Here is a 14,551-nt window from a genome sequence, read left to right as displayed (position 1 = left end):
TGGGACACTGTTGGTCCACACAGGTCTCTCTGCAACTTCTCTCGTTCCATAGTCTGTGGCCTCTTCAGGTGCTACCCTGGGGTACCTGGAACATCTTCATCTTGAAATGTGAAGAACTCCGCTTCTTGGTGCTCCCAGGTACCTAGAAACATTTTGCTGCTCTTCCACTCAGCTTGACGCAGAAAACTCTGGGAGGCTTTCTCTGGGACATCTACCTAGAGACACAACCAGGTAAATATTTCTTCTGCTCTCACACCATGCTGAGCATGGAGAAAGTGTGGTGATTTTCCATCTTTTGCAGACTCCACTCTGAGGATGGATACAATTTTTCCTAGATCCTCAAACCTAACTGGAAGTTTTGTCATCATCCTCCACCCAGGCTTGCCCTGGATAGTGTAGGCAAGGCTTCTCTCAGGCACCTACTGCCATCTCAGCTCTCCTCACTGTTCTTCTGCATCGTCCCCTCTCCAAGAATCTTGTCTAGTCTTGGGCATAAGAGCTCTTGCCCTCAGTCATCAGGAATTCTTCCAAATCTTTTGCTGCATGTTCATCAAGCAGGAAGAATGGTCTGTCCATATGTTATGAGAAATTTGTGGCAGGGCCTCCTGATTTTGTTTGGAAAAGTCACAGCCCATGGAGAAAAATATGGTTTGAGGAAAAAGAAATTTCCCATGAAATAAAAAATAAATTTCTCAGAATTCTGAAAAGTAAGATACAAAGGTCTCAGAATACCCCCAAGCAACAGAGATCTACATTCTTCAGGGTCCCTTCAGTAGGGAGGTGTGACAAAAGGTAAAAACCCTAGATCCAGGGATACAACCATACCAAAGTTTCCACTGGCCCAGGCATGGCATGGAAACACCTGAGATGTGGAGCAGGCATGACATGTAGGACCTGTATGATCTGTGTCCCTGCCTACCTCTCTAGCCCCAGTTTCAATCTTTCTCATTTTTATTCTTTAAGCCCCAGCCATAATTATTAGTTTAGTTGTAGATGAACAATGCTTCCGATACCTACAGAAAACACCAGTATGTAGCAGGCAGTTAGAATACACATGTCTGAAGCTCAAGAGAGTGATCTGGGCTGGAGAAGGCATCATATTTGTCAGACCGGTGTTAAATTATGTGAGTATAATCCTTTTATTGTCATCACCACACTTATAAGAAAATGAAGGCATGGAAAGTTACATACCCATCACCCGTTGCCATCGAGTCGATTCGAACTCATAGTGACCCTATAGGACAGAGTAGAACTGCCCCATAGAGTTTCCAAGGGGTGCCTGGTGGATTTGAACAGCCAACCTTTTGATTAGTAGCTGTAGCGCTTAACCACTACTCCACCAAGGTTTCCAGAAAGTTACATAATTTGCACAAAATTGCACAGCTAATAATTGGTAGATTCAGAACTTACAAGAATGCAGTGCTGAACTCCAGGATCCACACCCTCAACCATTACACCAGGCTGCCTGTGTGATAACCTCACAGTTGGGAATTAATCTCCCCTCCAATACATCCAAGTTCTAAAGAACCGTCCATATTTTCAGCACTGAACTTTGATTATAAGTGAGAAAAATAAAGTTCCTTGCCAAAAAATACTTGCTCATATCTAAAAACAAAGAAATATACCTACATCTTTGAACAAAGAGTTAGTCCTTTATTTATGTTATTTGATTGATTAATATCATCAAAAACACTTCAATGAAATTTTTTGATGATATAAATCAATCAATAATATGTGGATTACTTTTACCTGGAAATACATCTAACCATGTGTATACACACATACATATACATTTATATGAATGTGTGTGTATGTGTTTGTATATTTTTTTAAGTAACACACATCTGGTGTAAAAGTAAAACACATTTTACTCTACCAAGAAAGTTTGGAAAATATTTTGAACTGCTCTGCATACTCAAACAGTTCCATATCTCATGCCATCTCACAGGTGTTTGACCTGAAAGAAGCAGAGAGAGTGCCAACTTTCTGTGATAACACAAGGATGCTTTACAATACAAAGAACCCGGTAGAGATAGACTATTAAAGGACCAAAAACAAAAATAAAATAATAATGACAGTTGATTTTTGTGGTTTGTATCAGTATATTTGAGTGTGTTTGGTAGCGAGGAGGTATAGATTGTGGTACAACAAGTCTGTCTGCCAGCTAACGTCCTTTCATAGTTAGAAAATAATTAAAAAATCTCTTGATTAAATTTACCATTTGAAATTTGTCCTCTGTTTTGATTATACTTAGCTGATAATTTCTACAATTCTGGAGGCTATCAAAATATTAGCTGGATTTGGCAAAGAATTTTTTTTTTTTTTTTTTTTTTTTTGCAAAGTACTGATTTAGCTGCAAGGAGATAAACTTTGTTGAGAAAGTACTGATTTATCTTCTGGTGATCAATGAAGGAGGAGCCCTGGTGGGACAGTGGTTAAAGTGCTAGGCTGCTAACCAAAAGGTCAGCAGCTCGAATCCACCAGCCTCGCTGCAGAAGAAAGATAGGGCACTCTGCCTTGTAAAGATTTACAGCCTTGGAAACTCTATGGGGTATTTCTATTCTGTCCTACAGGGTCGCTGTGAGTCAGAATCAACTCAGCAACAATGGGCTTTGGTTTGAATCAGTGAAGGCAGGAAATTATTTAAACAGTTATTTTGATACAGCAAGATTTCATCATGAGCATTAATTAAGCGAACAGTAAGGTCAAGTGGAGATCATAAGTGCCATAAAAGACAGTGAAATAGTATGGCTAAGAACAAATGTTACAGAGTCAGCTAGAGATGGGCTTGGATCCTGGCTCCACTACTAGCCACGTGATCCCCCCAGTGGCCTATGAGCACTTTATTGCAGGGACTGTGTTTATTAAAGTGTACACATAGCAGGTGCTCAATAAAAGAACTTGAGATTTGAGCTGTGCAATTTTCATTCTATGTCACAAATTTGGTAAAGTGACTACTATTTCTGGAACACTCTCAAGCCTTTGAAAATGCTTCTCCCTCTGTGAAAAAAGTGAAGAATGAACCTCACATAGTGTACATTTAGAGAATATCTACTCCTTCTTCATGATTCAAGTCTTCTCTGACCATCCTCCAACCTCTTAAGTTTTGTGCTTTCTCCATTCCCTGAAGAACGCCTTACCTATTCCTCATTATAACACTCATCAAAGTGTACAGTTTCCTTTACTTATACATTTGTTTTCCTTCACTAAACCATGCAGTCCTCAAGGGCTAAGACTGAACATCTTTGTAGCAATTAACTACTCACTTAACAATTATGACAGCTAATATGGGAGAAAAGAGAGAAAGATCTCAAATCAATTCAGAAGACTGACAGTTCATAGACTAGGGTTAGGAAGGCTCATGCAAAAGTTTCTTTCTTTGCCTTAAGGAAAAGGCCACACCTAAACTGTTGTAGAGTAGATGAATATTTGTCTTGTCTTAACTGTCTCCAAAAAGGAGGCACCATAAACTTTTATAACTCATTCTTCTGTTTCCCAAGGTCATCTTTATGATTTTATCTTTGTAAGTGACATATATGAACTATCGATATGGACTTAGAACAGGAATAAGAGGGAAATCAATTATTCATTCACTGTTACTAGTATTTGCTCCCAATATCAGTATTTTCAACCTCTTCAGACCCGGGGAATGCCTCTCTTTTACTGACCAGCTAGAATAGAGCTTGCTGTTTTCAGACTGCAGTACAAAGTTGGGTTCCTACACATAATTTGGGATGTACTTACAAAATTCACTAGTTTCCATCACTTAAATTTTCATAAACTGGTGCAAGGAATTATTTCTTTGGAAGATACAGTTTTCACTTAATTAATTAATTAAAATCAAACCTAATTAAACATAAGGCAATATTCTAATCCTTCAACTTCACACAAAAGTACAGTTGGCATGTTGAATCAGAAGACACCCAAATATTCTTTGAGTTAATCAATGGAGCTAGGACAGACAGGAAAGAGTAATAGGTTCTTTCTGGGTGATTAGATACTTCACAATTAGTTACAGACCTAAAGAAATTTTCCTAAGGTGTTTAAACTGATTTTTAAACCAAAACCAAACCCATTGCCGAGTCAATTCTGATTCATAGAGACGCTATAGGACAAAGTAGAACATACGGTTCCCAAGGGGCACCTGGTGGATTCAAACAGCCAACCTTTTGGTTAACAGCCGTAGCTCTTAACCTCTATGCCACCAGGGTTTCCAAACTGGTTTTTAGCGAGATGTAATTCACATATCATAAAATTCATGATTTTAAAATATGCAGTTCAGTGGTTAAGTATGTTCACAAAGTTATGCAACCATCAGCACTATACAACTCCAGAAGATTTTTTTCACCCCAAAAAGGATCCTCATACCCTTTAGCAATTATTCCCCATTCCATACCTCCACTTCTTGGAAACCACTAATCTACCTTCTGTCTCTATGAATTTGCCTATTCTGGATATTGCATATAAATGAATAATACAAATTGTAGGTTTTTATGTCTAGTTTCTTTCACTTAGCACAATATTTTCAAGGCTCATCCCTATTGTAGCATGTATCAGTATTTCCTTTTTATGGCTGAAAAATATTCCATCGAATGGATATATCATTTTTCATATACTCATCAGTTCATGGACATTTGAGTTGCTTCTATATTTTAGATATTATGAATAGTGCTACTATGAACATTCATATGCATGTTTTTATATAAAAATATGAGTTCAGTTCTCTTGAGTATATACCTAGGAGTGAAATTCTAGGTCATATAGTAACTCCCTATTTAACTCAGAAGAACGGCCAAACTGTTTTCCAAATTGGCTACAATATTTTACATTCCCACCAGCAATGTATGAGGGTTCTAACTTCTCCATATTCTTGTCAACACCTGTCATTTTATGTTTCTTTGATTATAGCCATCCTAGTGGGTGTGAAGTAAAAGCACTTTTTTGTAACTTTTTTATTACTTCTGCTGAATCCAAAAGAATATGCCTAATTATTGAATCACAAACACATTATTTTCCAACACATAAGGAAAAGTCAACTTGGAAAATAGTCTATGTACTGGAACACAGAGAATTTTCAAAGAAATAAAAAGGTATGAATTAGTCTATACTCACTGAATACAATGCAAAAAATTAAAAAAAACTATAAAACAACATTAACAAGCTCTCATAGAACCTAAAGCCTAGATTCTACATTTCAAAAATGAAAGAAAAAAAAAAAACAGACTGCCAAATAATCCATGGGTCATAAAATAGAAAATATATATATATTTTTTAATCTAGAGATGAATCATTATTAAGGTGTTATGTATCAAGGTCAACATAAAGTATATATCAAGATGTGTCTGAGGCAGCAGCAGAAGTCCTTAAAAGCAACATTATAGCCTTAAATGCATTTTTTAAGACACTGGGGAGTATAGGAGGGGAACAAATCAAACCCAAAGGAACAAAGGAAATTAATAAAATAAGACTTTTATTTCTAAAAATTAATAAAATACATCTTATTTAACCTGAAAATGAGTACCATTTGAAATCATACAGCTGTACTATAGTTAATAGTGAGGCATTAGAAGTATCCCCACTGAACTCAAGGACAGTGAAAAAATGACTGCTATCGCCAGACACTGATTAGAGCTTGAGGTTTTGATCAATACAATAAGCCAAATATATACAACTTATTACATATATTTATATATGATATATGAGTACATGCATGTGTGTGTGTGTGTGTGTGCGCGTGTGTATGTGTGTGGAACCGGTATAAGAAAGGATTAAACTCAATTGATTTTGCTAATTACATGACATTTAACTACAGAACACATAAAAAAATTTAACTGAAAACTATTAGCACTAATAGGAGACTTAAGTACAGTTGTGGAAATTAAGGCCAATATAAGAATCTCAAAACATTTTGCGACAAAAGAAGCCAGATACAGAAAAGCACATATTGTGTATGTTTATATGAAGTCCAAGAACAGACAAGCCAGTCTCTGGTGCTGAAATCTGAATAGTGGCTCTGTCTGGAGGCAGAATGATTACAAACAATTGAAATGCTACAAAAAAATCCATATAAAAAATAAAATCCTTACCTCAAACCATACACAAATACACATCGGATTGATTAAAGACTTAATCCAAAATATAACTTAAGATTATTAGAAAAAGAAAGATGGATAAGCATTTGTGACTATTGCATAGAGAATCTTATCAAGTCTCAAAAGGCAATAGTCATATACAAAAATAATTACAGTATTTTTATAAAAATAACATGCAACTTCTACGTTTGTTTTTCAACAGCACCCTCCTCCTGGAAGGTACTTTCGTAAGTGCAGTTTGCTAATTTTTTTCCAACATCATGTTAAAAAAAATTGGCATAGCTGTGCTTATGAAAATACCTTGCAGGGGGAGAGTGTGGTTTACAAACAAATGTACAAAGCATGTGATATTTGTGTAAAAATATGCTATTAAACTTAAATACATCAATATTTTAAAATTTTGTGCAGTTTACGATACTCTGAACGAATTTTTAAAAAGAAAATGAAAGGAAAAAATCCCCAAACTTTATACAAAGTAACAGTATCCACAATATATAAAAAAGCTCCACAAATCAATACAGAAAAAGAAAAATACTCTAAATATGGGCAAAGTTTACAAATAGGCAATTCACAGAATAGCAACTAAAACTAGCTGATAAACATACAAAAGATTCTAAATTTCAATGGTACCAATTAAAATAATGAGATAGTGTTTTTCATCCAAAATGGATGTCAGAAGGGACTCTGAAACTTGCTTTTGAATGTCAAGCAGCTAAAGCTAGAAGAAATGATGAAGTAAAAAGGCTAAACAGATGATTTCAAAGGGTGGCTCGAGAAGACAAAGTATTATAACGACATGTGTAAAGAGCTGGACATAGAAAACCAAAAGGGAAGATCACGCTCGGCATTTCTCAAACTGAAAAGAACTGAAGAAAAAATTCAAGCCTCAAGTTGCAATATTGAAGGATTCTATGGTGAAAATATTAAACAATGCAGGAAGCATCAAAAGAAGATGGAAGGAATACACAGAGTCATTATACCAAAAAGAATTGGATCCACAATCAACACCAATGGAAGCGGCAGTCAAGAAATCAAAAGACACATTGCATTGGGCAAATCTGCTGCAAAGGGCCTCTTTAAAGTGTTGAAAAGCAAAGATGTCGCCTTGGAGACTAAGATGTGCCTGATCCAAGCCATGGCGTTTTCAATCGCATCATATGCATGCGAAATCTGGACAATGAATAAGGAAGACTGAAATAGAATCGCCGCCTTTGAATTGCGGTGTTGGCAAAGAATATTGAATATACCATGGACTGCCAAAAGACTGCCAAATCTATCTTGGAAGGAGTACAACCAGAATGTTCTTTAGAAGCAAGGATGGCGAGACTGTGTCTGACATGCTTTGGACATGTTGTCAGGAAGGTTCAGTCCCTGGAGAAGGACATCATGCTTGCTAAAGTATAGGGTCAGCAGAAAATAGGAAGATTCTCAGCAAGATGGATTGACAGTGGCTGCAACAAGGAGCTCAAGCATAGCAATGATGGCGAGTATGGTGCAGGGCTGGGCAGCATTTCGTTCTGTTGTGCATAGGGTCGCTATGAGTCGGAACTGACTCGACAGCATCTAACCACAACATTTTCTATCTAGCAGAGTGGCAAAATTAAAATGTTTTAGTTAAACTATTAAGTGTCGGAGATGTAAAATAATTGGTATTTCAATATTCTCCTGGTGGTAGTGCAAATTAATATAGGTAGTCCCCGGGTTACAAATGAGATCAGTTCCTGAGTTTGCCTTTAAGTCCAATTTGTAGGTAAATCGGAACAGGTGCATACGGTTCTTTTTTAGCCTTACTTTAGTGCAAGAATCGGAGCCCTGGCGGAGCAGTGGTTAAGAGCTTCGCAGCTAACCAAAAAGTCAGCACTTCAAATCTACCAGCCACTCCTTGGAAATCCTATGGAGCAGTTCTGCTGTAACCTATAGGGTCACTGTGAGTAGGAATTGACGGTAAGGGGTTTGGTTTTTGATCAGTGCAAGAAAAGACTCAAAGCTTTTTCAATTATTTAAAAGCTGAACCTGGTGCAAATGAAGGTGATTGTGATGAAGAGCTTGTTGCAAGTAGGGGCTGGTTTAATTGTTTCAAAGTGACGGCAAATTTACATAACAGGGCAAGGTGACGTTGTCAGTAAGTGGGACTTTTGTAACTTGGGAACGTACTGTATAGCTATTTTAGAGGTCAGTTTGTCAGGTGCCGATAATTCTCAAGAGCAGGTACCAAGAAATTGAATTTCTGGGTCATAGAAATTGCATATTTTTAGAAATTGCATATTAAGTTTAACATGTTCTGACAAATTGAGAAATTTCTATTCATCATTATTTGTAAGAAAAAATGCAGAACAATATGCTCATCAATAAAGGAATACCTGTTACCATAACCCGTTGCCATCAAGTCAATTCTGACTCATAGCAACCCTATAGGACAGAGTAGAACTACCCCATAGAGCTTCCAAGGAGTGCCGGGTAGATTCGAACTGCTAACCTTTTGGTTAGCAGCCAAGCTCTTAACTGCTGTGCCACCAGGGCTTCCCTAATAAAACAATAGATGAATATAATGTGACATGTTTATATAACAAAATACTATACAACAGTAAAAAGAAATCAACTAAAAAAAGATGTATATTAATATAGAAACCGAAAACATGATTAAGTAGCAAAAGACACCTGACAATTACATGTGCAGTGTGAACATTCACATTTTTAAACACACACACTCACATGACAATGTTATGTATTTCCAATGGATTCCAGTAGATACATGTAAAAGTCTAAAAATAGTAAAATACATCCATCCAACACATGTCAGTGCCTCTAGAAATGTGGGTAGAGAACCATAAAGGGGTAAAAGCAAAATCAAGGAAACTTTAGTTTTATTTTCGTAATAATTTCTTGAAAAATAGAGTGCTTTTGTGTACTACTTGTGCCTTTAAAATGTTAGGGGTAGTTTTTTATTTTATTTTTAATGAGTGGGGGATATGGATATTTTCTCATTTTCCCAAAACATAAGAGTAAGAAAGAGCAGTAAGAGTAGAGAGAAGGGAAAGCAGTTTAAGTAGTTAAGTTACCAGAAGGGCATGGAGAGGAAAGTGTTTTCCAGTTCTTCCGTATATCCCTTCGCTGTCAATAGTGTCTCTTTGAAGTCAAGATTCACCTGGAGCTGACACTAACGAGCTAAGTGGGGCAGCCTCAATTTTCTCATCTGTTAACTTAAAAGAGGAAGCAGGACTAGTTTACTTTTAAGATCCCTTCCAGATGTGGTGTTTTATAGTCATATAAGGCTATAAGCCTTCTCCTTTACAGTTGGGGAAGGAAAGCTCCTTTCTACTTTCAACTAGGAATGTATCCCCAAGGGGAAAAGGGAATTTAGATTTATCAATCACCACTCTCTCTCTACTACAACCTGTAATTATTGCCCTCAACAATCACTGTATATAAGGAAAGGATAAGCACGATCAACCTCCAGTTTATAATTCCCCCTTTCTTAGTTGCCCTAAAGAAGTGTCACCTTATGACGGGCCATGATATGGTGATAATTATTACCCTTTCATAGCTATCTTGAGAGAAGTTTATGAGATGGGTGAAGCCCATATTCCGATCTTCCTCATTTCCCAATTCAGTCCACTTCTTACATCTCACTGATGTTCTTCATCTCCAAATGGCCAAGGTCCAACGTAAAGTCTATTCTAAGGAAAGTACCTGTGTATACTTGTTGAAATGTAACATGTTATCCTTGCCAGGCATATTTTAACTTCACTATGGAGTAAAACTAAAAATGAGTGGCTCCATTGGCAAGTGAGGGGAAGGCTAAAGCTTTCCAGAGCCCCCTGACATCTTAACAACAGATAACTTTCTACTCAGTTACATGAAAGCTGGTACCTACACCTTCTCACTAAAGGGGAATTTCAGATGCCAATAAGTCAAGGCATTGCCTTCATATCTCACAAAGAACTGGGATTAAAATCTGAATTCATGACTTCTGAACTCTCAGTGTTGCTTCAGTAAGATACTCCAGACAACTTTCTCTCTGATCTCTTCCATTTGCTCAGCATATCTCTATAAAATCCCCTCTTTGCCTTAACCCTCTTGTTATCATTAATTGATTCTGAATGTCTTGCTGTCCTTATCTTCCCTGCTCTGACAGCTTTAACTGATGTGGCCAGCTTTGTCTTCACCCACACCAAACTTATACAGGGCCTCTGCAAGGGTTTATTACTTTGTTTCTCTACCTTTCTCTTTCTGAGGAATTGCAGTCTAGGAAGGTTGCAATTATGATTGTCTTCAACATTGCTTTGGCCTTCTACCATGCTCTTGAGTTTTAATATTTTCTCTTGTACTTACTTGATTTCTTAATATGCTTTCTCAGAGTTTAATTCTCCGGTACTGTTGTATTCAGTTTTCTCATTTTCACTCTACTATGTGCACACCATCACATGGGCAATAGTATTATACCTGCCTCTTGTTTTCCTACTTTCAATAAAATTTTACCTGTCTATAAGCAGGAGATCTAACACAATTTCTCCTTCAATTACATTAGCTATGGTTGGTAACAGAAAGTTACAGTTTGCCAATGCAGTAATTTCTTTGATCCTTCATGAGTCTTTAACCCAGCAGATGTCTGGGGATTCCAAGTCCCCTTGGAGTTCAACATTATGAGAGTTCGACTGACCTCAGCAGCTGGTTTTTCCCTCACCTACCGTTTCAATGGACTACAGCAGATGCCCCATAACACTGTCATTGTTTTACGTTTTTTTTACTCCCTCTCAGTCCTTTAAACCCAGAGTACTCTACATCTCTCCTACTTCTGTATGTCTAAGCTACTTTGCACAGCATGTGGAAATTTCAGAGAAATTATGTCTATCCTACTACTTCTAGTGTTAAGGTTTTATTCTGGTGGAGGGGATAGTCAGAAATGAAAGGTAAATCATACATTGTAATCTTTATTGATACTATACTCTTTATCACAGAGTTCACAATATCTAGTCAAGGCTGGAGCCCCCTGAGCCCAAGCTTGATCTATTCAGCAGCCTGCACCCTCTGGGCTAAGAGAAGAGGCTTTGCTCTGTAAAGAGTTGCTGAGGCTCCACAATGCTGAATTCTTAGCGGGCATTCCCATTCTCAGGTAATACAAAAGAACAAAATAGAATGTTCTATTTTCTATCCATTTCTTAGGAACTATTCTACTTTTACCAGTGCTGATTTCTAACTATGAGCTAAAAATACTTTTGAAATGCTAAACTCAATGGATTTGAATCCGGTGTGCTTCAATAACAGATAGGAAAACAATGTACTCAGTAAATCTTTAGTCCAATTCACGTGATGTTTTGCGCAATGGAGTCTTAAGGGCTCAGACTCTGAAGTCAGACAAATCCTAGTTTTAATCCTGTCACTGCTTCTTACTGTGTGAGTTTAAGTCACATGCCCACTGTAGGCCTTAGTTTATCTATCTGTAAATCAGTGATAATAATAGCAACTTACCTTATAAGGTTATTGTAGAGATTAAAGGATATAACCTGTTTAGAATGCTCAGCACAGTGCCTAGGACACAGTAGGCACTTCATCAATATTATCTATCGTTATTAATGCTCTGAAAATATATGCTGATTTTAATATTAAAATGGTCTAAACTATATCACTCAGTTGCAAGCAAGGTATTTTCACATTTCATCTTCTTGAGAGTATCTCCATTCTCTACTTATGAAGAAAATCAAGAGCTGACTCTACTTTGATAAATAAACCAAAAAAAGAAAGTACACAACATCACTTATTGAGAATCAAATCTGCCTTAGGACATTCCACCACCAGCTGAATTTTTACAGATTGTGATAATTCTCTGTTTAGCATCATAAAGTCAGAGAATTTTAGAACTGGAAGTTATCACTGTCAAGTTTATTATAGTACTTTGGAGTTTTATAAAAATTTTACAGTGTGTTTTATGAATGATTCCTCCTACATATCCATAAATTTTTTTTTTTTTTTTATCCATGAGGGAGTCTACTAGCATTACCATCGGTATCTCAAATGATAGAAAACTGATGGTCAGAATATTTGAAGCAACACAAAGCCGAGGTAGCTCTGTCTCTGATGAGAGTTTGTTGGCTTTTCTGAGCGTCATTATTCTCAACCAGGAGAGACAACCAGTTCAGGTTCCTGGAGAGAACACACTCTATATGGCACATTCCCAGCAAATTTACACGCATTATCATTTTAAGAGAAAGGCTGCCATGTTTCTGTGTAAGAAACTTCTTGGTGAACCGGGATAAAATCTCCACATTGTAGCCCATGATTCAGTTGGTGTAATAGATTGAATTCTGTCCCACCAAAATATGTGTCAACTTGGTTAGGCCATGTGTGGTTGTCCTCCATTTTGTGATTTTTCTATGTATTATAAATCATAATTTCTGCCTGTGGTTAAAGAGGATTAGGGTGGGATGTTACAGCCTTGCTCAGGCCACATCCCCCATCCAATGTAAAAGGACTTTCCCTGGGGCGTGGCCTGCACCACCTTTTACCTCTCAAGAGATAAAAGGAAAGGGAAACAAGCAGAGAGTTAGGGACCTCATACCACCAAGAAAGCAGCACCAGGAGCAGAGCGTGTTCTTTGGACCTGGGGCCCTGCGCATCAGAAGTTCCTCAACCAGGGGAAGATTGAGGACAAGGACCTTCCTCCAGAGCCAACAGAGAGAGAAAGCCTTCCCCTGGAGCCGATGCCCTGAATTTGGACTTGTAACGTACTAGACTGTGAGAAAATAAGTTTCTCTTTGTTAAAGCCAACCACTTGTAGTATTTCTGTTACAGCAGCACTAGATAACCAAGAGAGTTGGGCTGCTGAGGATTTTACTTGATCAGAAACCCCATTTCCTAAAGGAATGAGGGGATTGGGGTTAGATGAACCTGGAGCTCTCCTGAACTACATACTTAGTGAGCGTGTACTTAACAATAAACTCAAAGTTCTCTTCTGGGGACCCTGAGTGATAGAAACTTCACAAGCAGGCCCATAAGATGAGAATTGAGAAACGAAAATATTTCTCTTAAGATGTCATATTCTCCAGAGAAACTACTTGACCCATAATCCTTAGTTAAAAGGAAAACAAGCCCAGAACTCATTTGGGCATTTGCCTATGCATTTGTACAGTTATAAGATTTTTGCAGTGTTTCTGGAATCAGAGGCAAAAGTATTGGGTCAATGCAGCCATGATGGTTGTTACTCGAAGAAGTTTACTTTGCAGTATTACAATAATACCCCAGTCTTTCTAGTGCTACTTTTATTCCTTCAAAATGTCAGCTTATTCATCTGCAAATGAGGACCATAACCATGTGGAAATGTCCCAAGGAAGAATTGTAAGGATTATAATTAATAAACAACCAACATATCAGTAAGTGTCTATGGTCTCTGTTCTCATAGCAATGGAGAATAGAGGTAATACAAATACAGGTAGAATGGAGGTGATAAGAATAACAGAATCCACAGATATTTTTAAAGACATTCATTTTCACATCTTAACCCACAAAACCCAGTGCATCTTAGCCCATCAAATATTTTCCTAGAGCTACCAACCAGTAGTAAAGGGAAGGAGGTTGAATCGCACCTCACTTCTTTGTTTGCTCACCCATTAGATTTGTTATGCACTGCATTAGATGGCAGACAGCAAAAGAAGTATGAGGTTTAAACCATCCAAAATGGAAATAATCAGGTCATAACCTGTTTTCTCTGCAAAATCCAAGATAGATGCCAAATATCCACTGTATCTTCATGCCCTCTTAACTTTGAGGTCATTTAAGATTTTAGGGCAGAAATGATCAAGTTCCCTACCTTCATTTCCATCTTCTAAAGGTGTAGGGCAGGATTTCTGGACCCTGACACTAATGACATTTGGGGCGAATAATTCTTTGTTGTAGGGGACTATCTGTAGGACATTTAGCAGTACTCATTCAATGCCAGTAGCATCTTCCCCAGTTGTGACAACCAAAAACAGGCCAACTGTTCATGGGGTGAGGGGGAGTGCCACACCCAGTTGAGAACCATTAGTGTAGTGTTTTTGTTTTGTTTTCCAGTTCGTACCAATTGTAAGTAGTTTCTCCATAACTCTTTCTGCTGTAGGGAAAATTCTGGAGAAGTTGGTATGGGTTGCCTTGAAGTGCTGCTCTCTTCGTTTTGCTTTCTACCTTTGTCTCCCTCTCTCCACACTCAGGCATGTGCACATGCACACACTTGCACTTAAACCTTTTATCTTCCAAGACTGTGTGTTAGAGATGAAAAGGAGCCCATGGGTTTGGGCTGCCACATTACCTCCTAAGCCTTTTCAAACTTATAATTCAGTAGATAAAGAATTGAACAGTGACATGGTTTGCCAATTCACAGTTCAAACCTGATACTAGTGCTATGCCACAATTTCAGCCAAAATAAAATTTTTAAAGCAAAAAAACCAAATGACTCCCTCATATAGTTAGCACTTTACAGTCCAGTG

Source organism: Elephas maximus, chromosome 1, assembly GCF_024166365.1.
Source record: "Elephas maximus indicus isolate mEleMax1 chromosome 1, mEleMax1 primary haplotype, whole genome shotgun sequence".
In the NCBI taxonomy this organism is placed as follows: Eukaryota; Metazoa; Chordata; class Mammalia; order Proboscidea; family Elephantidae; genus Elephas; species Elephas maximus.
This window is presented reverse-complemented; position numbering follows the sequence as displayed.